The 26,885-nt window shown below is 41.5% G+C and overlaps 1 protein-coding gene and 1 long non-coding RNA gene across 2 annotated transcripts in view; one reads left to right on the top strand and one right to left on the bottom strand.

Annotated features, from left to right (window-relative positions):
* Positions 1 to 8,813, top strand: part of LOC137177068 (uncharacterized) — a 46,285-nt gene extending 37,472 nt beyond the window's left edge. Inside the window, exon 6 of the long non-coding RNA XR_010925943.1 lies at positions 8,728 to 8,813. This is a non-coding gene — a long non-coding RNA (uncharacterized lncRNA). The remainder of the gene's footprint in view (positions 1 to 8,727) is intronic.
* The window catches only part of LOC137177067 (chloride intracellular channel protein 5), a 30,764-nt gene extending 21,553 nt beyond the window's left edge, over positions 1 to 9,211 (bottom strand). The window contains exon 1 of the mRNA XM_067583175.1: positions 9,119 to 9,211. The gene's annotated coding sequence lies outside the window, so the exon portion shown is untranslated. The remainder of the gene's footprint in view (positions 1 to 9,118) is intronic.
* Between the last annotated feature and the right edge of the window lie 17,674 nt (positions 9,212 to 26,885).

Below are 26,885 nucleotides of genomic sequence, written 5' to 3'. Positions count from 1 at the left end.
TGGGAAAATTTACAGACAAGGTACAAAACCCATGGATCAAAGCCCAATTAAAAATCTGGAATATGATAAGAGAAGAATATAAACTGGACCATAAACTACAAATACTCCAGTGGTGTGCCTATGATCCTGATTTTAAGCTTAATAAAATGGATCGGAGCTTTAAGTCCTGGATCTTAAAAGGAATAACAACATTCTACTCCCTCACAGAAAAGGGACACTTAAATGACTTTGAAACTTTGAGGAAAGAATATTGTTTTTGATTTTCATAGATATCTCCAAATACGTAATCATTTTGATCATAACATTAAGAATAAAACAGACTTTAATGACCCCATATTGAGGACATTTATTGGTGCCTATCAATCAGATTCAAATAAGGGTGTTATTTCCAGACTTTATAAAGGCCTTATGACGAAAAATACTCTACTCTACAGAATATATTAAAGAAAAATGGGAAAAAGAAGGTACTTTTTCAATATCAAATGAATATTGGCTTGATGTATGTAAATTCCAGTGGAAGTGCACCAATTCCTACATATGGCGGGAGTTCGGGTGGAAGTGTCTTATCCGATTTTTTATTACACCAAAACAGAAAGCATATATTGAAGGGGGGGAATACCAGATGTTGGAGACAGTGTGGACTTCAGGAGGCTAACCACTGGCACATTTTTTGGGAATGCGCTGCGATAAGACCTTTCTGGGTAGAGCTTCACAAAGCACTGAAAAGCATATTTAACACTGATCTGTCCTTGCAATTTTCTACCTTATTCTTAGGAAATGCTGATTTCCAGGTAAGACGACCTGATGAATATTTATTTGGTATTTTGATATCCACTGGTAAAAAAGCACTCACAAGGTGCTGGTTGCTTCCTGAAACTCCCACAATACAGGAGTGGATAGATATAGTAAATGACATTTATGTTATGGAAAGGATCACTTTCTCTCTTCACCTTCAGAAAAATGTATTCATTAAATTTTGGGCCAAGTGGGTCAAATATGTAAAACCTTTACGGCCACATTTTGTGGAGGAGTGAATAAGTGACACTTTAATGTTGTTTTATTTTCGGAATGACCCTGAAGGAATGACACTGTGCTGTTGTTTCATTTTATTTTATTGTCACTTTTTTCTTTAATTTCTCTCATGTTCCCCCCTCCCCCCACCGATATGCTTTCCAATGCTCACACACCCTCTCTCTCTACCACCATACACGTTTTCCCTGCCAGACATTGGGATTCATACCCTCTCCCTCCACCACCAACTAAGAGACCGCTCACTCCCTCCCTACCACTGACTGAGAACACCTACATCACCTCTCTCCTGCATAGACTCTTATGTACACACTTCACCTCTCCCAAATTGTATAAAGTTCTTTAAGTCTGCTTATTTTTATATTTTCTATTACTTGTTTTATTTTACCTTTTCTCAGTGTAAAAAAGAAAAACCTGGATGGCAGAGAAAAATCTAACTGCTTTTATCTGTATAATACATTCTGCTGCTCCAAAATAAAGAATTTCCAAAAAAAGAAATGGCTTGGAGTAGGTTAGCAGAGTGTTATGGCGCACCTTAGATGATTAAAAATGCACTCTTTAAGAAGCTGGATGCTTTTCCTAAAATCTCTAACAGAGACTACGCCAAGCTTAGAGAACTTGGAGACCTTCTAATGGAGCTGCAAGCGGCCAAAGATGATGGATACTTACCGGGGCTGGCTTATTTGGATAACGCAAGAGGGATCGATCTAATAGCGGAGAAGCCGCTCAATTATCCACAAGAGAGGTGGATTTCTCATGGCATGAAGTACAAAGAGGAAAATCATGAACACTTCCCTCCATTCCGGTATTTCACCAGTTTCATTTGCCGTGAGGCAAAAGCAAGGAACGACCTTAATTTCTCCATACTCAGTACTAACCCAACAAAAGGTGACAGATTTACACCCAAATACAGCTGTCAGAGAATGCCCATTACTGTCAATAAAACAGATGTCTCTCCAAAAACACCCTCCAACATAGACCCATATCCCAAAGAAAATGGTAAATATTGTCCTATTCACAATAAGCCTCACCCCTTGAGGAAGTGTTGAGGATTCAGAATGAAGACACTGGAGGAGCGGAAAGCTTATTTTAAGGACAATGGTATCGGCTTCAGGTGCTGTGCATCTTCCTCTCACCTGGCATGCAATTGCAATGCTGCGGTTAAGTGTACAGAGTGCAACAGTGAAAACCACAGCACTGTCCTCCATGCAGGCCTTCTCCCTTCAGCCTCTCAAGCATCCAGCCCCTCTACAGGTCCCGGTGGGGAGGAAGAAGCCTCATCTTCATTACCATCTGTGAACAGTGCATGTACAGAGGTCTGTGGCAAAGGTCTTACAGCCAAGTCCTGTCCAAAGATTTGTTTGGTCTGAGTCTGTCCAAAGGGTAAGCGGGAGAATGCAGTGAAGATGTATGTGATGTCGACGATCAAAGCAACCGATCTCTAGCAAAGTCAGAGTTCTTTGAGCACTTTTGCATTAACAGCACTGCATCTCCTTACTCACTTGAAACCTGTGCTGGCATCACAGATACAGTTGGGGGTAGAGCTGACGGTTACCAGATAGAGCCTGTACATGGGGGAGTTTGTCTGTCACTCCCAACACTGATAGAATGTAACAAAATACCAGATAACAGATCTGAGATATCTACACCCGAGGCAGCCCATTACCATTCACACCTGAAGTCAATCGCCCCAGAGATCCCAGAACTGGATGAGAAAGCTCAAATCCTCCTGCTGCAAGGTCACGATATCTTGAGAGTCCACAAGGTGAGGAAGCGAGTGAATGGACCTCACAACGCCCCCTTTGCCTTCAAGCTGGACCTGGGGTGGGTTTTAGTAGGTGATGTGTGTTTGGGCAGCTCTCACATGCCAAGAGTGCAATGCTTCAAAACCAGTGTGTTAGAAGATGGCAGGCCCTCAATCTTCACACCCTGTGAAAACCGCATCCATCTCAAAGAGATGGCAAACAACAAGGGTTTCCTCATTCCTTCAAAGGTGACTCAACAGGCAGAAAAGACGAAGATTACCTCGGACTCTCAGTGTTTGAGCGGACAGAAGACGACAACAAACTTGCTCTCTCTATAGAGGATGAGGTCTTCTTGGGCACCATGGAAAAGGAGCTCTTCCAAGACAAAGCCAGCAGCTGGGTGGCCCCACTTCCTTTTAGACACCCAAGACCACCTCTCCCCAACAACAGAGAGCTCAATCGCCTCTTCTTGCGATGCACCTTGCAAAAGAAGCCAGGAATGAAACAACAGTCACCGACTTCATTCAGAGGATATTCGAGAATGACCATGCTGAGCCAGCACTTCCTTTAACTGAAGGTCAAGAATGCTGGTATTTGCCAACTTTTGGAGTTTACCATCCAAGAAAGCCTGACCAAATTAGAGTTGTTTTCGACTCCAGCGCACAGTATCAGGGTCTCTCTCTCAACAGTGTCCTCCTAACAGGTCCGGACTTGAACAACAGCCTGCTGGGTGTCCTGATCCGGTTCAGAAAGGAGCCAGCCGCAGTAACAGCAGATATCCAGCAAATGTTTCATTGTTTCACAGTGAGGGAGGACCACAGGGACTATCTGAGGTTTCTATGGTTCTGTGACAATGACTTGGTCATGGACATCATAGAATACAGGATGAAGGTCCACGTATTCAGAAATAGTCCCTCCCCTGCAGTGCGAACATGAATATGGACCTGACACTCGCAAGTTCGTTGAACGCGACTTTTACATGGACGATGGTCTTAAGTCACTCCCTACAGAAGAAGAGGCAATCGATCTGCTGCAGGCTCCACTGTCAGAGCCGAATCTAAGGTTGCACAAGATTGCATCCAACAATGCAGCAGTGCTGTCAGCTTTCCCTCCTCAGGATTGTGCTAAAGGCATCAAAGACCTCAATCTTGGAGATGAAATCATGCTTATTCAGCGTAGCCTTGGCTTGCGCTGGGAGATCACTACAGACTACACTACAAAGGCAAAACACACTGAACTGTGCCTCCTCTGTGATGTCTCCACCAAAGCTATTGCCACAGTAGCGTATCTCAGAGCCATCTATGAGGATGAAAAGTGTGACGTCAGCTTCATTCTTGGAAAAGCAAAGCTGACACCTCAACACAAACCCACCATTCCCAGACTTGAACTGTGTAGCTGTGTTAGCTGTAGAGATATCGGATTTCATTTTACATGAAATCGATATCAAGCCAGATGAGGTGCGTTTTTTATTGTGACAGTAGAGTTGTACTGGGCTACATATACAATGAGAGCAGACGCTTTTATGTATATGTACACAATAGTGTCCAGAGAATCAGACAGTCAACGAGGTCCGAGCACTGGCATTATGTGCCTTCTGAGCTCAATCCAGCTGACCATGCTTCGAGATCCGTTCCTGCCCTTCAACTTCAGAATACAACTTGGCTTACAGGGCCAGATTTCCTCTACAAACCATCCACATGTCACCCTACAACTCAAGCCTCCTCCAGAATACAATACCCTACAACTCAAGCCTCCAGAAATAGACTCTGAAATTCACCATCAGCCCCAGGTCACCACATCTTCCACCAGCATGAAAGACAGACAACTTGGTTCAGAATGCTTTGAGCATTTTTCCACATGAGACAGCTTGCTGAATGGAATCGCTTCACTTATCCATGTAGCCTGCTCTTTCAAGTCCTCTTTTGTCAATCTTTCACACAAATGCACTGGTTGGCACCAGTGTGAACAACCACATCTTCAAAGGGAGCTAGTTCAAGCTAAGAATGTAGTCGGCCTGGATGTGTTTGGTCCTTTTACAGTCATGGCATGCAGAACTAGAGGAGGGCTTGCCATAGCAAACTCTGGGCTGTGCTTTTATGAGCACCCGAGCAGTTCATATTGAAGTAATGGAGATGATGGACACTTCAAGCTGCATTAATGCTCTTCGAAGGTTCTTTGCTATTCGAGGAGCTGCAAGGCAGCTGCGCTCTGACTGGAGGATGAACTTTATAAGAGCAAGCAAAGAACTGAGATTCCACAAGATGGCGAAGGAACCTGTGGTACAGAAATACCTCGGGGATCACTCTTGCACATGGGAATTCAATCCACCCCATGCCTGCGGGGCCTGGGAGCGCATGATAGGGATGTTCGAAGGATACTGGACTCCATGTTGATGCAGGACAAGTGTCAACCTCTCTCCCATGAAGTTCTCTGCACATTCATGGCAGAAATCTCTGCGATAATCAATGCAAGGCCACTGACTCCTGTGTCTACCAACCAAGACTCACCTTTGATACTTACTCCAGCCATGCTACTTACTCAAGAGGTTGGATTACCTCATCCAATAGGAGTGTTCTCAGAAGGCAACCACTTCAGACAGAAATGGAGGTAGGTGCAGAGTCTTGTTGACCAGTCCTGGTATCGCTGGAGACGTGAATATCTCCCCACTTTGCAGACTCATCGCAAATGGAAGACAACACAGTCGGACATTCAGAAGGGAGACCTTGTTCTGATGAGAGACGCTCAAGTAGCACGCAATGAGTGGCGGGTGGCGCTTGTCTCTGAGGTCTTTAAAAGTGCAGATGAGAAGGTAGACAAGATACAAATCAAGGTTTCCCAGGAAGGATCATGCAAGACATTCCTCAGACCAGTCATGGAAGTCATCCTTCTGTTGTCATGAAAAGATCAAGATAGTTAACTAGTTATGACATCTGTAAGGGATTTATCGTGTCAAAGTATGTGCCTTAACTTTTGTAGACAGCTGAAGGACATCTGTACAATGAATCTTGTTAGAGACACCTGGTAGTAGAATTGACTGTGTCAAATTTGTCAGGAGGTCATCAAGAGTTTAGCAGTGTTCATTGGTTAGGCTATATGCTTTATTATTTTACAACATTAGTACTTTATTACTTTATTACCCTCTCTCTGTCAAATTCCCACTAGGATATGCTGTACTTAAGTTGAGACTGTTTGGTTGTTCGGGAGAACGGCTGTGTGCCCTTCTCCATGCTGGCATGTACGAGTAAAGAAAGATCCATCACTCTGTGTTTTTAATTCTTCAGAGAACTTCAATTCTTAAGAAATTCTCTTACACATCTTATAGATGCCAGGCGGGGAGTGTTCTGCCCCAGGCTTTTTAGTTCTTTTAGCAGTGTTTTAGCACCTTCTAGTGGTGGGTTTGTCTGTACAGGAAATAGTTCTCATGTGATCTGAAATCAGCCCTTTCTACTCAAGAAGACTGAGGAGCAGACACATATATTATCTGCTGCCATCCCTTTGTTTAAGCTTGTGAAAGCATCATCTGTAAGTTTCTGTGTTATTTAATCTCAAATACTAATCACATTTGGTGATATTTGTGAGGAGGATGCTTTTGTGAACTTTGTAAGATATATTCTGTAATTGCTGAGAGTTAATGTGTTTGCCTGTTGTGGCGCTGATATAAGCTAAAAAAGAATGTAGACTGTTGTGAGAACTACATTGTATGTAAAGTGCAAGTGCATTATTATAATTTAATATATATTCATATTAGAAATTCATACATTTTGGTTTATTTAAAATGTATGTAGTATGCTGCAGTAAGCCATAGCTACCCTGTCATGTCACCAGCTCTAACACTATTGAATTGTTTTGTATTTCGTTGTGTTTTCTCATCTACAACGGCATCTTATTAAAGACACAACTAAGATGATCCCTGACTCTCATGCATTTATTGGACGGAGTTTGGGTTGCTGTTGAATTGTGTTGCCGCATAATGAGAACAGTACAGTTACAGTAGTCCTACTGTAAATAAAAACACTGTAAACTTACTGTAACGTATTTTACAGTGAGTTTATATTTACAGTAATTAACCGGCAGCAATTGACAAGTAACTTACTGTAAAATAAATTATAGTAAGTTTACTGTGTTTATATTTACAGTAATTAACTGGCAGCAATTGACAACTAACTTACTGTAATTTATTTTACAGTAACTAATTGATTTTACAGTAGCCTAAGTTACTTGTCAATTGCTGCTAATTAATTACTGTAAAAATCACAGTAAGTTTTTTACAGTGCAGTTATAGACAATAAAGACATAAAAGACATACATGCTGTTATTTTTAGTGCTGTAGCTGCCAGTATAACAATAATGAGGATAACATGTACTCTACTTTTACGTCAGAACAGGGTTTTTTTTCTTGATTTAGCGCCCCCTTTGTTGACAAACACACACAATGTTTTGATGAAAGCAGGTTATGATCTGTCTCTCTCTCTGATGTTCCTTTTATAATGACCATTATCTAATAAACATTGTAATCTTACTTGAGGTCAGTTTTTGTGTGAATTTTTGAGGCACAGAACAGTGTTACAGTTCCTTCATATCTCAGTGGGTGGCAATGGAATCTCTGCTTCATTGCAAACACATGCACACAATGTATCCAGTGTGAGTGTGTTACAGCAGGGATGGAAGGTCTTTTTCACACCCACAGCAGCTGTGAAATCTGTCTTGTTCTCTCTTTTATTTGTGTTGAGTTCATCCAATATGTTTTTTTGCAGGCTGATTTGTTATTAAGAAGCTGTCACTGGTTGTAAATTCAATCCAGAGCAATTTGTCACAAGCCAAAATCTCCCAAGTGTAAGTGTAGATAAAGGTGCTGTATTACTAGACACTGACACCTGTTAATAGTTCAACTCTTTCCCTCTTTGTGTGGTTCACGTGGTTTGTGTGGTAACTGGTGGGGTGTTTGACACATGAATACAATAAAGCCTGAAACATGAACTCAGTATGCAAATGCTGCCAAATCTTAACCATACCACAAAATAATTGCCCCTTCCTCTCAAAGTAGCATTAAGTGTGAATGTCAACAAGCAGGCCCAGACTGGCAACTGGGAGCACTGGGACTTTTCCCGGTGGCCTGGTCTGCTAAATGGCTCGGCAGGCTCGCCACAGGCTGCAGATTTTTATTTTTGACCCTGAGCATAACACTGCCCGGACTGCTGTGGCAGCCAGACACAGTAGAAGTAGCGAGTCGAAAGACAGAGAGAGAGGGTGAGAGAGTAGTTGGCAGTTAGTGCGGTTAAATGACTTAGCAAGATGAATGGTGGAAAAAAAGAGGGTGGAGCAGAGAGGGAAAGAGAAAAAAAAAGAAAGGTGCTTGCAGGAGATGCCGCTAAATGTGGCAAAATTGACCAAATGGATGCACGCAGGGGACCACAGCGGCCAGTTTAGTCAGTAAATAAACATGCTAGCTAGCTAACGTTTGCTACCTAGCTAACATAGCTAATGTTACTGATGATCATTACCCCCTATTAAAGCTGTCAGGAAACTTCACAATCAATAACAAAAGTGGTAGTTCCCTTTCTAATTTCCTCAAAATCATTGATGGCATAATTGGCGTATCATGTCTAGTTAATGTGGTCAATAGTATTTGAAAATTCATGTTTTGGTGAAATTTTCAGTCAGTGAGCTCATACTTTGAACTCATAATTGAAAATTATTGAGACAACACAAAGTCTTCTATCACACTATTCAGGTTACTGTAATTTGTTGAAACTTCCTATTATTGTTATTTAATGTTTATGTTGGTTAAAGGACTATTTTAACTGTTGATGAGTAGTGTATATCAGTAAACTGAGTAGGGTATTGTGCTCTTGCTCTATTCTTTGAATAGGTGGAGAGAGTTGTTAACTGTATTATATTGGTACATTAAAAGATATGATGTGCTGTGCTAAGCTATGCTTTTTTCTTTTTGAAGGTGGAGAGAGTAGCATTGGTGCCACAGTAGTACAGAAGCCCACTACTTCAGAGCAACCTGCAGGTACAAGAAAAATCATATGCATACAGTTTAAGGTAATTTTATAGAAAAAATTGTTTTAAATAGGTGTACTCAAACTTCTGATGAGTGTAAATCAGTTAACTGAATAGGGTATTGTACTCTTGGTCTGTTCTTTGAATAGGTGGAGTTTAGTGTAGTGGTTAACTGTATTATGGTAACGTTCATTAAAAATATGGCACGCTCTTGCTTTTTTTCTTTTTGAAGGTGAAGAGAGTAGCATTGGTGCCACAGTAGTAGTAGTGTCGTCTCCCTACTTAATGATATGTACTTTTAGTTTTATTTGAGATTCATAACAGTACATTGTACTAACCGGAACGTAGATTTCCTCCGTCCTCTGCACGGCGTCCTATGCCACAAGGAGCGTTTAAGAGGCGGAGTGTCTTGATTGCAGGGAAGCCATTCGCCTTTTAAATTCAGCTGCATTCCTACTACAGTAATCACGGCAGCCTGAAAAGGCGTCTTTAGACTACCGTAATTACTGCAGTAGCAGGGCAACTAAACTGCCTGATTTTGTTAACTTGCTCAGATTTTGTTGATTTGGTAATTTTCCTTGATTTTTGTGCTTCTACTATGGTTAAGTAGGTGACGTAGTTAAATGGTTTCTTTATTTGTCTGTTTAATTGTGTTTATTGTTGATATATGATCAGGCATCTGCACGGGGTGTTCATTTTGAAAGTTGACTGGATGCTCTGTGCTGTTTCTGTGTCTGACTTCCTGCCCAGCTTGATCTGCTCTGTGCAACCATGGATGTATAATAAGAGCTGGATAGGGCACCGCCACTCAGCCTTGCAACCAATTTTTCCCAGTGGCCAAAAAGGATTTTCCCCATAGACCACCATTGAAAAACAGTCGTCTGTAAAACTGTTGACAGGACAGGTCGAACTGCAAACAACGTCAATTATAACTCTTTCTATTATGAACTTTTGATTCATGGAAGTTTTATATTTGTAAAACTTTCCTCAGGCCCAGAAAAGAAATTTAAAAATCTGTGACGTCATCACAATGAAAAGTCTATGGGCCGAGCGGGAACTCGCGAGCGGGGCCAGCAGGGGAAACACTACTGCGCATATTCAGTGGGCCACACAACACGGAAGCAAACCCAGAAGCTAGAAACTTTTTTTGGCATATGCGCCAGGCAAGCAATTCCTTTAGGACTGAATTGGCGCCATTTTTAGTCAGGTATCCAGCTCTTACAATATATCCATGTGTACAACTTGACACGGCCTCCATCAAAAATAGACAGGGCACGTATCTTTAGCCCGGAGCTGGGATGTTTCTGAAATGTGCCACAGCGCACCCAGTGGGATCACAAGCAAGTCAAGTTTAAAATTTTCCTAGTGGGAGATCCTCAGACACCCAGCTTAAAAAGTGGCCTGACGAGGGCTATATTTCGCGTTATATTTCCCAAATGATTTTCCCATTCCAGCCCTGTCAACAAGTCCACCAAATTTAATGACAAAATACAGTATGTTGTTGGTCCATGCACTCAAGAGTGACACTTTCAAGCATTTTTTGATCTGATGCCTCAATCAGCAAGACAACATCATTTGTCGGTGCCCTCTAAAACTGTTACAGTCCTGAAAATGATGTTACAACGCTATGTTTAAGGTTTGATTAGGTTTAGACACAAAATGACTGTGTCTAAACCTAAATGACGGTTAGGTTTGGGGAAAAATTGTGGTTTAAGTTAAAATAACTACTTTGTTAAAGATCCCCTCCAGACATGTTTTAAGACATCTAAAAATACTTTGAATGATAATGTATATATCATGTTTTTTTTTAAAAAAAAAAAGTTAATTTACTTCATTAAAAATTCTTAAAATTACATCGATTGTTTTTTTTCCCTCATTGATAAATCCAGAATCCATGAATCTACAAATATTTTTTCATTTCAAAAGTGGCAAACTGCTGGACATAAGATGTCTCCTACTTCTCTGAACAGTCCTTTCTCAGTGTATGTGCACTGGAGGCTTTAGGTTTCCACACCGTATGTTGTACACTCAACCATAATTGGATCTAAAATAGTTGTGATGTCATAAATCATGCTCACTGGTATAAGCCCTAAATTGTGAGCAGCACAGAGAAACATTCCCCCTTAAGCAGATGAATGTGAAAACAACTGCACATACATCATTCTGCACGTGAAGCTCAAACCGCCAAGTAAAGTAACTATGAGCAAACTACATTTTTTCAAGGAGGGGGACTTTAAAGTTAGGCGACCTTCATCATCATGGTTACAATAATAACCTTGTTAAGGAATTATTGTGGTCCACTATAGGAGCTGTAGATGGGAAGGAAGCAAAAAAAAAAAAACAGAAATGCAATGTCCAAGAGTAGAATTATAGTACGTGCAATTTAGAAATAACAAGATTAGATTAATAAGTGCAGTAAAATAAGTCCAAAGACAGTAGGTCCATGATGTTTACATCAGTCTAGTCCATGAAAAGGGGGGCCAGGAAGCGGGTGAGGCTGAGGACGAGGATAAGTAGACTGGACAGCACAGGTCAACAAATCAGCAGTGATCACTGCAGTCACTGGAACAGATGTCAGCTGTCAGATCAGCTGTATACATTAAAAACCCAGTAGGCCTTTATCATTCAAACCTTGGTCATTGCTGAGATTGGTTCCTAGCTGTTAAACATAATGTACATGCAGAATTGAGTGTGAGGATGTGTTATTTCCAGCACCGCTGTGCCCAGAGCTCTAAGAACCAAACGGCTAATCAGCTTACAGAGTGAGAATGTAGAGATTAACCCTGCATGCTACTGGCAACAGCATAGCACCACTACGCTATTCATTAATGCCCTAACTTCATTCCTTCAGTACATGCAAGCAATGACAGAAAATACCCATACTCTATTTAAGTCAAGATTTTGTTGGTGTAATTTGACCATGTCATTTTGAAAGAACTGCTTTCTAGATATTTGATGACTGATTGATCTAATGTTTCAACCCTCCTATACCTCAAGTGCTATTAGCTACAGCAACACAGAGGGACGCTTGAACCTTTCCATAATATTTCCATCTACCTCAGTCTGTGCCGCCAACAGTGTACCTGACAAAGGAGGCCTTTGTTTGAATGTGAACTCCCATGGAGAACAAGGTGGTTGTGTGTATGTGTGAGTAGAGGCTCTCAGATATTAGTGCATTTTTCTTGGCGTTAAACCTCTCTGCTGGCCCTCAGCATGCTGCACTCCTTTATTCTCACCTCAGTGAGGAATGTGCTGCTGAACCAGAGAGAGAAATGATCTGGTGTGTGTATGTGTGTGCATTTGCAAGTTATGGATGATCGATGATTATTATAAGCTTCAGAAGGATATGGTATTGGGTTACACTATATTATAATATTGTATTCCTATTATTTTGTCCACAACCTTGTAAAATGTAGGCTACCATGCCTGATGGATTAGGATATCACTATCTTAATTGGATAAGGTAAGTAGATCAAGATGGGGTTTCTCTCTTACTTGCTCTCTCTCTGTATCACGCACACACACACACACTCACACACACACACACACACACACACACACACACACACACACACACACAATGATAATATAGTACCTATACCTATGCTAGACATACAAAAGCACATAAACTCAACATTTCAGCCTCACTCTTCAAATTTATGCTATTTTTAGACTAATTTTGAAAGTAATTGTGTGTAACATTATGTGCCTATAAGGGCAGCATCTAATCGAAATAATAATAATAATAGTAATTCACACAATCATTTTTTGATTTTAAAAAACTTGTCGTTGACTTCATTGACTCCAACCTTACAAAAATAATAATACATTTTATTCATAGAGCACTTTTCAAGGTAATCACAGGCACTTTACACTGAAGAGGAAAAATATTATATATAAAAATACACTGAAGGCAAGATAACACACTGAGCACACGAGGTAGCAGGCAACATTAAACCAAGAAATTATCTAATCTTTCCAAATTTTCATATTTCCACACAATAGCGACACTAGAAATGTTGGGCAACCAGCCAACAGCTCTGAAACAGCAAATATACAATGATAAGTTAATGTTGTCAAGTCCTGAATATAATAAATGTATTTTTGTTCCCAAACCAAAATCTTATTAAGTATCAGCAAAAACTACCACCCTCTTTAATATTAGTAGACAACATCATATGTATCTACATCGTAGACTGTAAAAAATATGGACGTAGTCATCGTGATGTCACCCATTGGTTTGTGAACTGCCGTTTTGAGGCCTCGAGTTTAGCGATTAGACCATCGCCATCTTGGATTTGACTGTCGCCATGTTTGATTTTTGGAGCCAGAAGTGATCATATTTGGATGAGAGGCTGGCGCTGACCATAGCGCTAGCTGTTAGCTTGGTTAGCATGGTACATTTACAATCTATGGTAAACAGTGATAACGCTAATGCTAATGCTAATTTCCGCTAGCGAAAAACAGGCCTAAAACATTGATTCCTTAGAGGATCTTTTATCACAACCAAATGCTGAACAAGATTTTTTTAGGTGATCGAAATGTTACAGCTAACTCTTATGAACTGAAAACACACTGTGAAGTGTGAATATAGTATCTATGGCACATTGTGCCTGTTAGCTAGCACAAGTGTCAGGTGGCTTTACACAATACTATTTGTTTAAATTGCTGCTGCTGGTAGAATAGCTTCCAGCTACACAATCAGCTCTATTGTTTATTATTGAGTTTGTGACCCAGAAATTGTCCCAAATCTACATTGCTCAGAAACCTAGTCTAAAGGCAGCCATAAACACAGCTGGCTCACATTTGGTTCTCCAGTGCCAGAGCATGGGAGTGCACTGAGAATCAGCTGCAGATAGACTAACTCAGCTGTCCCTGTGGCCAGACTGATGTTTCTAGGTCTGATACCCAATGATACAATACAAGTTTATGTGGATCTGGTATGAAGCCCATTCAAGAGTTTGATTCTGTGTCAGTAGTAATTCTATATCAGTTAGAAGGATTTCAGAGCAAAAATAGTGCTGTGTTGAAAAACATTTTGTGTGCTGCTTTGCTTCAGGTATCAATAAGTTGATGAAACAAACCAGGAAGTCCAGATTTAGGGCCACACACACCAGCAGCATCTCAATACTCTTCATTTTGGGTTGAAGCACAACACATCATTGTCATACACCATGTTCTATTTCCAAGCGTCGGTACACGTCAGCTCTCGAGAAAATCAGTAGTTTTGCCATATATGCTCCCTGGATCATCACGTCCCAGCTCCTGTTACCTTGACAACCTCTGTTGTCTGTATGACATATTCTGCATGTGCTGTGGAGCTAATTGAGTTTTAAGGCTTATCTACCTTTGCCCTTAGAACAAAGTACACACAAGAGTGTTTTCACTTTTGTATGTGTTTTGGTATTTTCTAGCATTTCTGGATTTGGAGCATTTCCCTTAATGTTTGTACTTTCACTCTTGTAAATGCTTTGTCCTTTGGAACCCCCGTGCTTATCAGACATCAAAACACTGCACAGTGTTTTATAATACTCTTTTATCATCCATTATGCATGGCAAATACTAGGATTACGCCATCCACAATACAAAGTGAACTACCAGAAATGTGGGTTTTTGATTGGCCTATGCAGTGAATTACAGAAGATGAATTAGATGGGTTCAGTATTTCTGCCAAATGACCCTGTTTTTTTGCTAGAGGCCTCTGCATTGGGACCCCTGCTCTACCAACCCAGTGGTCTATTTGAAATGAATAAGGAAGCTTTGTATTTTAATCTGGGCGGCCTGACCACAGGCTTAAATTATACTCATCATCATCTTTTAAGTATGGTCTTATTGCTGTCTTTTATATTGTGATAACGTCATTTAAGGTACTAGAGCCACCAAAACCATTATCGTCTGTGGCCTTGACCAAGGAACCATGAAAGCATCCTCTTTTCTCAATGTATATAAGGTGTTATTGACTCAGGGTGGACATACTGTATGTGTACAGTCTGTGTATGTTGGAAAGGCTGTATGCATATGTTTCATTACCTTAACATAAAGTGAGATCTCATACTCCTGGTCTTGGGATGTTCTGCTGTTCCTGCGCAAAGGAGGCAAAGGGCTCTCCACCCTCCTATGGGAGATCAGTTTCACTTCCTCTCTCCTCTCTTCTGTCATCTCCTCCTGCTGGGGGATGTATGAATGGCCATCCTCCAGCAGCACCACTCGCTTTTTCTTCACCTGCTCATCCCTCTTTTTGGGCTGAGATTCGTCTTTGATCACTGACTTCAGCTCTTTTATCCAGTCCTCCTTCCTTGGTGGACTTTTCTCTTTTGTCATTGGTTCTTTGTTCATCCATTCCTTTCTCTCCCTCTCAGATTCCCAGATGTCTTTTTTCAGAGGCTTCAGGTCTTTCCTCCAATCTTTCATTTCTGGAGCTCTCTCTTCCTCTGGTTGATCTTTTTTAATCCAGTCATCATCTTTTCTCCTGAGTGACAGCAGTCTTGATGTCCCCCATCCTTCCTTCCTAAATGGCTGTGGCTCAGGACATAGGATCCCATTCTCCATTGCTTGCTTCAGTCCTTTAACTCTTCCATGTATATCCAACTCTACCTCTGGGTTTTCATATTTCGGCTTCTTGTCCTTATTATCCTTCTGCTTCTCATCATTCTCTTTACCTAGTTTAACCTTCTCTCCTTCCAGCTCTTGATGCACTCCATCTTTTGTCTTGACAGCGGCATCTTCGGAAGTGATTAAAATGGTGGCAGGCTTTTGTTCCTCGGATTCTTTTCTCTGACTCTCCTCTGTCTCTTCAATCTCATCATCTAAAACAGTCACAGGCTCTTCTGCCATCTCTACATCTCCCTCCATTGCTTCTTCCTCTGTTCCTACTCCCTTTTCGTCCTCTACAAGGGCCGGCTCTCTTAGCTGTTCCCACAAGGTGTCTGCCCTTGCTTCTTTGAGGAGCTGTGAAGGATGTTCTTGCAAATCACCTCCCCCCTCTGTTGCGGACTCATTCTCATCTAATTTGACCTCTCCTCTTGGCTGGTTTAGGTCGACTTCACTCCCTTCCTCCAGTTCAAAGGCCTCCTCCACCTGGTCCAAATCCACATGTAGCTGTGTGTCTAAAGGTAAATCCTCCAAACACTGAAGTACTGGTTCTGGAGGAGCTACCTCTGGAGGAGCCTGGTTTTGAAGCTGAACAATTGTTTCTTCCTGCATTTCTAGATCATCTCTTCCTCTATCCACTTCCTCAACTGTTAACTCTCTAACAACATTATCACCTGTCTTTCCCTTCTCTTCTGTACTCTGCTCTCCCTCATCCATTACTGTTAGCTTCTCATCAGTGTTTTTCATTTCATTTTGACTCTCATTGCTTGATTTGCTTGTCTCATTGGCCACCACCTCGACTGTAGCAATTGCATCAAAAGGTATGACATTGTCACTGACAATTGAGGTTTGGCAAAGATCATCTTGAATTTTGACTTGTTCATTTACCTCCATGGTAACAGGGATCACATCTATCATTGGATCCTCAATTCTTTCTGTTACATCACCATTGGTTGGCAATGTAACAACTTCTGTTTTGTCTGTGTTATCAGAAGACAACTGTGTACCTTCGTCAGACTTCTGTGCATCAGCTCCTGAGTTCTGAGTATCCCAGGTAGTCTCTGCATTATCAGTGGTAGATACTATCTGATGTTCTTCTAATCCTCTATCAGCCTCACTGGTCTTTTCCTCCCTCTCCTCTTTCACACTTGCTTTCACACAGTCTTGATTATTTTCTTCTTTTTCACTGTCTTCTTCATGTTTTCCATCGCTGTGTGATATCTGCTCTTTATCTTTTTCAACCTCTATCATTGCTGAAAAGTAACATGAATTTTCAGTCACTGTCTTTGTGTCTTTTGACCTTTCTACTCCCTTGCCTGTACCCTCTTTCTGTTCATCTGTCTTTTCATGCTGTTCATCCCCCAATTCTACATCTCCCTCCCCATTTTCCTCCAGTCTTTCACCTCCTCCCTCACCCTCTTTTATTGCTTCATTTGGTAACAGGGCCATTTGGATAATCTTCACTTCCTCTCTTTCATCCTGGTCTCCACTTTCTCCTTCAGCATGCCACTCTCCTGCTTCATCCATCATCAAAACATCTTCCCCTACCTCTTCCGCTAGCTCCACCTCCTCATCTTCTTCTCCCTCCTCATTCCTTCTTCCCCTCTGAGTGTCGAGGTCTGAACAAAAAGCTAGTGGGGTGTGGACAATGGTGCCATTTGACATGTCTGGGTTTGGGCAGGAGTCTGACTGAGCCATTGATTAAGTATGTGGAAATGATTGGACACTTACTCAGGACGAATTGGTGCCCAAGTTTCCAGAATCAGTGTGCAGTTCTGTAAGATGTCAAGTTTGCGGATTTAGCCCAGTATTCCAGAAAAGGTCGAATAGGGAATTAGGAGGTACCTAAGATTAAGATTGCAGAATGGTTCCAATTTCCAGATTAGGTCCAAAAAGAAATCTCAGAGTGTTTCTGAGGACAATAAAGATTGTAGATTGTAGAATAAAGAGTAGAATAAATAAGAAAATATTCCAAAATTGATCACAGGTTGTTCCAAGGCAAGTGGCTAGGAATAGGAGTAGATAAGAATAATTCCAGAATTCCAAAATGCTATTTTAAGCCTATAATTTTCAGATGAGTCCAATCCTTCAGGAGGGTTCCAAGATGAAGCTGAGAATGTTTACAAAATTCTGAAGTTCTTGAAATGCCTGTGAGTTCAAAATTTCCAGGCAGAAGAAAGAAAATCTGGATTCACAGATTGTAAGTCCAAGATCATAAGACAATATATGTCTTTCAGGCATAAAGGCTTAAGGTTTCAAGTACACCATCCTTTTACTCCTTGCTTGTGGCTACAGGGCTCTCAAATCAGCACTGTACTTTAAGCACAGTTAGACATCAATAAATTCTCTCTCTCTCTCTCTCTCTCTCTCTCTTTCTCTCTCTCTCTCTCTCTCTCTCTCTCTCTCTCTCTCTCTCTCTCTCTCTGATCCTGAAAGCTGATCCCCACATGACCAGGAGATTAAACCCTTCTGCCACCCAGTGACCAGCACCACTTCAGATGCGGTACCTTACACACACACACACACACACACACACACACACACCCACACTACATATGGTACATGTACCTATGCCACACAGATGGACATACAGTTGGAGTGCAACTCAAACTTTCACCTCACTTATGTGAGGACTGGTAAAGTTACAGGCAAGAGGACTCAAATGCAGACACTACAGACCGACAGGTAAAGTGAGAAGGGCTTTTAATGAGAATTCTAAAACACAAGCTTACAGGTAGTTAGCGAGGAATCAGTCCAAATAAGGCAAACAAGTCCAAACTGGGCAAGGCAGGCAGGCAGGCAGGTCAAAATCAGTCCACATGTCAAAGATGCAGGAATAAGTACAAGAACAGGTAAAACTAAGCAAACATCACAAACACCATGAAAACTAGACACTTGGAAAAAGGCTGGAACACTAGACACAGAGATACTAAGAGAAACTGGCATTGAAAGAGGGGAACATACAGTCTACATACTATGGAGGGAATGGTAATGAGGTACAAGTGAAACTAACTGGGGCAGAGTAGACAATCATACAGGCAGGAAACACACAAGGGCAGGAAGTTAAGTATCTGAAATGAGAGCAGAGGTGAGTATTTCACAATAAAACAGGGCACAATGAATGAATAAGATGAAACAATCAAAAACAACCTAGGGGGCAGGTGACTAGGCAGGAGAACAGGCAGGGAGCTGATTGGCTCCGAGAACAGATGGCACAGGGCAGGACGATGCAGTGTCTAGAGAAAAGCAGATTGGGGAGGAGCACAGGAACACAGAGGGTGCGTTTCATTCTGCTAACTCTATGGGTACATCTCAAGTCTCTTATTTGATCTTTCCTCGCTCCTCGCCTGAACCCGAAATTGTTCCTGGTGTGCCATTTTGAAGGGCGTCCCACGTCTCTTATTTCTGCTCCGAGGAACAAAGAGGGATCTCTGAGGAGCGAGGAAACACGAGAGCAGCCTTCACTGAAGTCTTTTACCAGCCAACACGCCCCCTTATTTAATATCAGTTATTGATTGGACGCTGCAGCTGATCTGACTGATCTGATACATTACAACATCATACCGAAGACAGATTACAGATCAATTTTAAGTGTTTCGCTCCCATGTTTTATGTTTTATTTGTTTTCTGATTCATCATATAGTTAAAAATCTGTTAATCGTCAGTCTGATCAACAAAAGAACCATAAACAACTTTCTTCATTTATTAGAAAGATTTTTCTTTTCATGATCTCTTATTTCAGCCATTAAACTGTTTCTTGCTGACAGACAGACTCTCCCTGACTTTAATTTTATCCATAATAACAGTTAAACACATTTATATTTTACATCTTCATCTCCATTCAGTCACATGTGAGGCTGAAAATTCCTGAGCGTCGGGTTTGATATGAGTTACATAATTTCCATTTCCATGAAACATTTAGCCAAATACATATTTTCCAGTGTTCAAAAGACACCCTGATCATATTCTAGGTTATTAAAATATGAATTCGCCATCAGGATTATCAAAAAATGCAAATAATCATTAAATAGTATAAACGCATTCTGCGAGTAGAAATGGTTCCTGTGCCTCTGAGCAGGACACAGGTTGTTATTTAGGTGTTTGTTAAACAGGTAACAGGCTGCAGAGAGGAAACGGCTGCTCTGGCAGTGATAACTGTGCACCTTTATTAGTGTCAGCACAGTGCACATGTGTGCAGACACAAACTCCATCAGAAGTTTCTACAGCTGTTAAAGCCGACTGACAGCTGAGCCAGCTGTAATCAGCTGTCACTGTTATCAGAAATGGACATCGCTTCACGTGACACTTCAGAGGAAAGCACTTTAAGAGACTTCTCCACGTTTCCCCCACTTGCGTCTTTTCCTTGCGTCTTAGTGCCTCCCTCTGTGGATGCATGGAGAGATGCAAGGAAACCAAATGAGGAGAGGGGAAATTAAGAAATTTGTTTTTAGAGACATGAGACGTCCTTTCTTCTGAAGCATCATGTGAAGTAACATCTGTTTCTGATGATGCTCACAATAGATCAGCTGTCAGTTGGCTTTAACAGCTGTAGCGACTTTTGATGGAGTTTGTATCTGCACACATGCGCACTGTGATAATACAAATAAAGGTGCACGTTATCAGTTCTCTTTGTAGCCTGTTACCTGTTCAGCAACACCTGTACATGAATAGAAACCTGCATTCTTTACTGTGTCCTGCTCAGAGGCACATCAGGCAGAATATGTTTATATCATTTATAAATTATTTGCATCTGTATTTTTTGATATTCTGATTGTGAATTCATTGTTTAATAACCCAGAATATGATCAGTGTCTTTTGAACACTGGAAATTATTTATTAGTTATGTGTCAGGGAAAATTGAAATTATGTAACTTATATCAGCTCTTGGTGGGCGGCCATCTGCTTTGACCGGTTGGGTTGAGAGAGAGAAAGAGAGAGGGAAAGGGGGAGGGGGGACAGAAGAAAAAAAAAATCACAACAACAACAACAAGCACGAGCAGCAACAGCCAGGGAAGGATGCCACCAGGACTGTGAAGGACCGCGGAGGTTCGGCCCGGGACTCAGCTTTTCCTGTGAGATGAGAAAGCACAAAAAAAACTCAGGGGAAGAAGCAAAGTTAGTGACATGTATTGATGTTGCATGAAAACATACAGATGGAGAGGAGGAAGGGGAGGAGAGAGGAGCTCAGTGCATCATGGGAAGTCCCCCAGCAGTCTAGGCCTATAGCAGCATAACTAAGGGCTGATCCAAGGCGAGCCTGGTCGGCCCTAACTATAAGCTTTATCAAAAAGGAAAGTTTTAAGCCTACTCTTAAACAAAGAGAGGGTGTCTGCACCCCGGACTGAATCCGGTAGATGGTTCCATAGAAGAGGAGCCTGATAGCTGAAGGCTTTGCCTCCCATTCTACTTTTAGAGACTGTAGGACCACCAGTAAGCCTGCATACTGGGAGCGCAATGTTCTAGTGGGATAATACGGTATTATGAGCTCTTCAAGATATGATGGTGCCTGACCATTAAGGGCTTTGTAAGTTAGGTCTTTATGTCGTTAAGGCATGTTTGGAGTTTGTTTAACTGATTGGGTTCATCTGGCTTCACTGATAAATATAATTGAGTGTCATCTGCGTAACAATGAAAATTTATGGAGTGTTTCCTAATAATATTACCTAAAGGAAGCATATATAAGGTGAATAGAATTGGTCCAAGTACAGAACCTTGTGGAACTCCGTGTCTAACTTTTGCCTTCACGGAGGATTCATCATTAACATGTACAAACTGAAATCGGTCTGATAAATAGGACTTAAACCAGCTTAATGCAGTTCCTTTAATGCCAATTAAATGTTCCAGTCTCTGCAAAAGGATTTGATGGTCAATTGTGTCGAATGCAGCACTAAGATCTAACAGGACAAGTATAGAGACAAATCCTTTGTCCGATGCAGTTAGGAGGTCATTTGTGACTTTATATCAAAACTAACATTCATTTTCAGCCTCACATGTGACTGAATGGATATGATGACAAATTATGTAAAATATAAATGTGTTTAAAATGTGTTTTTTGCTGACATACAGACTCTCCCTCCCTGACCTTAATTATATCCATAATAATAGTTCATGGGGAAAATAACAAGATCATGAGAAGACAAACCTTTCAAATAAATGAAGAAAGTTTATGGTTCTTTTTGTTGATCAGACAGACAATTAACACAGATGTTTAATTAGATGATGAATCACACAACAAATAATATATAAAATTTGGGAGTGATACACTTAAATTTAATCTGTAATCTGTCTCTACGTCAGTATGAAACTGCAGTGATGTTGTGATGTATCAGATCAGTCCAATCAGCTGCAGCGTCCAATCAATAACTGATATCCTATAATGGGGCCTGTCGGCCGGTGTGAAGGCTGCTCTTGTGTTTCCTCGCTCCATGCTCCTCAGAGATCCCTCCTCACTCTTCGCTCCTCGGAGCAAAAATAAGAGACTTGGGACGCCCATCAAAGTTGCAGATCAGAACAACTTCCGATTCAGGTGAGGAGCGAGGAGTGAGGAAAGATCAAATAAGAGACTTGGGATGTACCCTATGCTTCCTCGCGTCCTCTCTCCTCCGTGAGCCAGAAACCAATCTCTTTCTGCCATCATGGGGCATCTTCCAATCCCCTAAATGAATCTGGAGATGAGGAGCGAGGAGAGAGGAGGCTCCTGGAGGAGCTTAGAGTGAGGACCCACAACCTATGCGGAAGTTTTTTCCCGGACAACAACACCCTTTTGATCTAATGTGTTTACTTATTGGTCAGCTGATCTGACGGGACAGTAAACAGTTGGGCTGTTGTTGTAATACAGCAGATCAGGAAAAGTACCTGTGGAACAGGAATGAAAGCACAAACAGCAGCTGATTATATTTATCTATAAAATAAAAATGATTGAATCAATCACAAAAAACACTCTTGTAACTTTATTATTTTTCTTCATAAGCCAAAAAGCTTCTTTTCCTCTTTTCCGTTTCAGTACATCTCAGCTCCTTCAGGAAAATATGAAACTGCACAGCTGTATATCTCCTGTAATATCATCCTGAGCCTGAAAGGGATGTCAGGCTGTCACAAAATCAATAAGCAATATTTTACTTAATATTAATGGGTTTAAATTGTCTATTTGTGTCTTATTCTGTGACAGCCAGACACTGCTATAGATCTATTATCAAAAGATAAAAATGGGAACAGTTATCAGGTGTTTTCCTTCCAGCTATCACTATGTATAAAGTATTAAGTAACAGTGTAAAGTGTTAATTAATTGTATGAATGAATTTTAAGTTTAAACTTTAGAGTGTAAACTGTTAGGCCTACTTAATAATTTCTACATAGTGATAGCTGAATTCTATATATTTGACAGTAGAGTTGCTGTGTATTATGAGTAGTTGTCTCCTCAAAATGACGCTGGAATAATGTTGGATTAATGAAAAGCACCCGGGGACACAGACCAAATAGACAACCAAAATCCAGAAAACACCATGAGACCAGACGGGACTGAGACAGGACCATGAAAACTTATTGTTCAAAGTTTTGCTCATGCCTCTGACTTACAGATTTTTTTTTCTATTTCTACACTAACTGGCCACATCTTAACTTTATATTCTGCCTGAACACACCACAGTCAGTAATAATACCAAGTTATTGTTTTTTTTTATCTTTATATTTCTTCCTTTTTTATCTTAATATGTTTTACCAGATGTGGAGGGTTTTTCTTACATTGCACTCCTTCCCAGCCAATAATACTTATAGCCAGTAATTGATTTAATGTTTTCATTGTCAAAATATTCAAATTAAGTGAAACATTACTAGGCGAATATATAGGCATATCTATAAATTCAGATTACAGTGACAACTGCATAATGCTGTCAAAGCCTGTAATAAGTATAGCCTGCCACAGGAGGGCAGAATGTTGACTGCAAATTACATATCTGACTGCAAGATGAACAGAGCAACAATCAGTTTGAGATGTACCAGAATGGTTTGAAATGGTTGACCCTAATTATAAAGAACATTACATTAGGTGATCCAACATTTCCTTTCTTACCATGGTATTTATATTACAAACAAAACCAAGTAAGTAGATTTGTGTTAGGCTTATAGTTTTTTATTCTATGATATTCTATAATATTGACAAGCAATATCAAGCAACTTCTCTGATGTTCTCCTTTTTGACATGATAAGTTTTTAAATGTAAAGCTTGATGTAAATCTAGCCTAATTTAATACTTTTTCAATATGAAAGCTGCATCTGCAAAGATTTTGGAATAATGTCTCTATAGCTATTGTTGGGACTCAGTTAGGAGCAGGTTTGGTTATTAGCAATTCACTAATCAAGACCACTCCTTCTAGAATATGGATTTAATGGTTTATTGGGAGTGTGATGGAAGAGCAGGGTGAAAAGGAGGAATGATAGTTAGAGGGATGGTTGGAGAGGGAAGGATAGATGGGGGAAGGGAGAGGGTTGGGGGCGTGAGGATGTGGGGGTGAGGGTCGAGGTCGTGGGATGCGGGATGAGGGGGTAAGGGTCAAAGGATGGGGAGAAAGAAGAGCAGGCGGTAAAGAGGGGAAGGAGGGAGTGGATAGGAGAGTGATAGATGAAAGAAGGAGAGGCGTCGACGTCAGGGAGGTAAGTGGGAACAAAGGGGTTGAGACTCAGGGTGGGGGTGCTGTCTCAATGATCCGGCATCTGTGCCAAGCCCCCTGTTCCTGTGTTCAAGCAGAGAAGAGAGGAAAGTTAGCAGAGGGGTCGGGTGGGAGGGACTTGCAAGCTGTGACAAAGGGGAGAGGAGCGGATGTGGTGTGGCTAAATACCCTGCGGTGCGGAAATGGGATGCGTACAAGGCGTGGTCTTTGGTTCCCAAACTTTGTTTATAAGTCTATAAACTTCATTTCACTAACCAAGACCACTCCTTCTAGAATATGGATTTAATGGTTTATTGGGAGTGTGATGGAAGAGTAGGGTGAAAAGGAGGAATCACATCCAGGAGAGGGAAGGATGGATGGGGGAAGGGAGAGGGTCGAGGGTGTGAGGGTCGAGGTTGTGGGATGCGGGATGAGGGGGTAAGGGTCGAGGGGATGAGGGTCAAGGGATGGGGAGAAAGAAGAGCAGGCGGGAAAGAGGGGAAGGAGGGAGTGGATAGGAGAGTGATAGATGAAAGGAGGAGAGGCGTCGACGTCAGGGAGGTAAGTGGGAACAAGGGGGTTGAGACTCAGGGTGAGGGTGCTGTCTCGATGATCCAGCATCTGTACAAAGCCCCCAAAGAGACTTCAACCAGAGAGGCAAGAATGGGATTTCTTTATGTTATCCAGGTCATGATGGATGTAAGTATGATAGGCGGGAGATGACCAATGGCCGAGGATTTTGATGATCTTGTCGGGAATACCTTGTCTTGAGGCGGTGGAAGCGGCTCCAATGCGGAATGAGTGTCCTGAGAACTGGTCAGGGGGTATTCCGGATCTGGCAAGTACCGAGCACATGTGGTGATGGAACCAAGAACGTGTTGCTACCCTTCCCGTTTCCGTGATGAACAGAGGGTCTTGAGGGGAAGCTTGGTTGGCTAATCTTGTGTTGATGTACTCGTGGATGGGTTCGTAAGGACTTATGTATGAATCTAGGCGGAAAAGGTAGATGGGTTGAGGTTGACCCGACTGGTTGGTCTTGCTGCGTTTGAGGTGGTAGATGAGTGTGTCTGAAGAGTCGAAAGAGATGTCGGACAATGTGGTGTGTAGTGATGGATCAAAGGAGTAGGAAGGAGCTGTGATTTCTGAGCAGTGTAGGAAGCCAAAAAAGACTAGTAAAAACATGGACTCCAGGGCTTTGTCTATGTGGGGAGACAAGTAGCCTGTGTGGAGTGTGTGAATGCATCGGGCCAGAAGGTCCGACGTAAGGGGTGAACGTTTTGGTGTGGGGTGCGGTTCCACCTTGCGGAGACCTTTAATTAACATATTAATATGAGAGTGGGACAAGGCTGGGCATGGCGCTCCGGAAATCAATTTAATAAAGAAATTGATTCCACTGAGGTAAGTCTGTATGGTGGAAGACTTGATCTTGAGTTGAGTGTGGGAGAATGTAATGAAGCAGGAGAGGGTAAGAATGTCCAGTGACGGGAATGGGAGTCCGTGGGAGACGTGAAAGGCTTTAAAGGAATTCCAGTCGGTGAGGTACGAAGATAGTGTTTGAGGGGTGACGCTGTTGATGATGTTGTCCCGTGAAATGGTGACCAGTTGTTCCAGTTGCGGGTTCAGTTGTAGATTGTGGCTGAAAACGGAGGGACTGGAGTTGGAAGAGGGTCGGAGGCTGGAGCTAGTTGTCTAAATTTCTGAAACAGGAAACGAGAGAGTGAATCCGGAATTGTGTTTTTGTGACCTGGAATGTGGAGTGCTCAGATGATGAACTGGTGCTGGGCTGAAACCATTGTGAACTTGCGCACGAACTGCATGATGTCCAGATTGTGTGACATTTATAGAATGAACAGTGAGGTTTGAATTGAAGCACTGACCCTGCCACCAAGCTACTATCACAGAATGTATGCAAACAAAATGTGTGTGTGTGTGTGTGTGTGGGTTTGAATCATACACTGTAAAAAAAATATGGATGTAGTCACTGTGACATTACCCATTGGTTTGTGAACTGCTGTTTTTAAGCCCCAAGTTTAGTGATTTGACCGTCACCATTTTGGATTTGACCATCACCATCTTGGATTTTTGACAGAAAGGATCAGATAAGGCGCCCCCCATCTCCTGCATGGTCACCAAACCAGACCACTGACCCAAACCATCCTTGATCCTTCAAGCTACAAGAGCCAGCGAAATGGGAAGACCAATTCACACCCCAGTGTGAACTGATAGTACCATTTGGATAAACAACCCCCACCATAGGTTATCATAATTCACCTCTAAGAGAACACACAGAGAAGAGCTGGCACCAACTTTAATCCCACTGTGGATTTTGAATTTCAGGACTTGAATGGCCAACCCAAGAACTGATCACTGGACAAACCAGCATAAGGCACAAGACATGCTGCGCAGTATGCCATACCCCAGTGACATATAAATACTCACAGACATTTACCTTAACACATACACACACACACACACACACACACACACACACACACACACACACACACACACACAAATGGCATAGACCCCTGTTGTTCACAGTCAGATCAAGGGGAACAGAGGACTGTAAAACCCATGGAATTACAAATGTAGTTTTAGATTTTGTCTAAGGACAATTAATATTGTATGTTAGTATGAGTGTGTATATCACAGTATGTGTTGTTATGTAGTTTAGTTAGACTTTTAATACATTTCCTTTAAACCAAGAAATGTACCAATAACATAATCCCATCATCCATGATAACACTATCATGTTTAATACCATTCTGCTTGGTTAACTTTCAGAATGCCAGAGCTACTGTCGAAATTGCAAAATTAGGAATCATGCAATTGTTAACTTGTAAATACTTTGATCAACAGAATAATCACA

The sequence above is a fragment of the Thunnus thynnus genome, chromosome 24 (assembly GCF_963924715.1).
Source record: "Thunnus thynnus chromosome 24, fThuThy2.1, whole genome shotgun sequence".
Lineage (NCBI taxonomy): Eukaryota > Metazoa > Chordata > Actinopteri > Scombriformes > Scombridae > Thunnus > Thunnus thynnus.
This window is presented reverse-complemented; position numbering and strand designations above follow the sequence as displayed.